Below are 1,706 nucleotides of genomic sequence, written 5' to 3' on the forward strand. Positions count from 1 at the left end.
GGCCTGCTTCCACACTGTAAGTAATCTAATCTTAATTAAGTAATCTAATCAATCGCAAATATTTTGTTGTATAATGTTAATATTTTAAAATTTCAAGCTGAAACTCCTGTTCACAACTCTATCATGTAGATTTTCCAATCCTACCTCCACACCCGCCCCCACTGACCACCCCTCCCACATACACTCAACATTATCTCCCACCATCCCCAACCCCCAATCTTAAATGGTGCTAAGGGGGAACAAATCCCAAGGACCAGGTGGTCTCCATTACAGAGTTTCAAAGAAAATGAATGTTTATGTCTTGTAGCATTCTTTCAATTCAGGAAGTATCCCTTTAGGTTGACGTAGCCAGGACTGGGAAGCCGTGAAATTACAGGTATCTTTTCCAGATGCTAATTGTTGGAAAATGACTGGGTTCTACAAATGAAGGAAGAGTGAGTCAATGTCTTGCAATTCTTCAGATGATCAGAGAGAACCAGCAGTGATCATACTTGTGTAAGAACTGGCTCTTTTTATTTTTAAAAAATGCAGACTACAAGGAGAAAATACCATTCCTAAAAAAAACAAGAATTTACCAGGATAGCAGCATAATTTCATAGCAATAACTTCGATATTTAGAATGACTGTGGTTTCTTGCAATGTGCGGACATTCAGGAGCAGAGCAGTTGAGGTGGATTGCCCATGGCGTAAGTGCGGGGTTAGGGTAGGGGGCCAGATCTGGGTGGGGTAGTCTTCAGAGGGTCAATGCAGACTTGATGGCACAAATGTCTCTTTCTGTACTGTAGGGATTCACTAAGTTATTTACCAATGAAGCCCACGGGTTCTCACTAACTGGAGCAGGTTGGAACTAGAAACACATTAGAGATGCACGTATACAAAGAGAGATAGACACACAAGTGTATTCTGTTGTTCTGTCCAGCAGAAGCTGCCTGTAGTTTGCAGTAAGAAACTCAGTTTAAAGTTGGGGGGGTGGGGGGGAGGGAGATAGCTTTCCTGCAGTTGCTCTGAGTTTTGAATTGATAAATCAGAGACATTTTCCAACTGAATTAGTCTGTTCCCCTTATAATAAACCAGTGCTTCCAGAGAAATGCAACTGAACACCCAGGACCTTGCTGGTGAAGGCGAATATCACAACAATGGAACTGGGAAGTTAGATCGCATGACTGATTTTTCAGTTTTTCTCCACCTTTGCGAATAATTTATCCTCCCTGTGTTTTTGACTCTGTGTGTGTAAGGGAGAGAGAGACATGGTGTGTGTGTAAGGGAGAGAGAGACATGGTATGTGTGTGTGTAAGTGAGGAAGACATGGTTGTGTGTAAGTGAGGAAGACATGGTTGTGTGTAAGTGAGGAAGACATGGTTGTGTGTAAGTGAGGAAGACATGGTTGTGTGTAAGTGAGGAAGACATGGTTGTGTGTAAGTGAGGAAGACATGGTTGTGTGTAAGTGAGGAAGACATGGTTGTGTGTAAGTGAGGAAGACATGGTTGTGTGTAAGTGAGGAAGACATGGTTGTGTGTAAGTGAGGAAGACATGGTTGTGTGTAAGTGAGGAAGACATGGTTGTGTGTAAGTGAGGAAGACATGGTTGTGTGTAAGTGAGGGAGACATGGTATGTGAGTGTGTGAGGGAGACATGGTATGTGTGTGTAAGGGAGAGAGAGACGTGGTATGTGTGTTTAAGGAAGAGAGAGACGTGGTATGAAGTCGG

Source organism: Chiloscyllium plagiosum, chromosome 2 (assembly GCF_004010195.1).
Source record: "Chiloscyllium plagiosum isolate BGI_BamShark_2017 chromosome 2, ASM401019v2, whole genome shotgun sequence".
Taxonomy (NCBI): Eukaryota; Metazoa; Chordata; class Chondrichthyes; order Orectolobiformes; family Hemiscylliidae; genus Chiloscyllium; species Chiloscyllium plagiosum.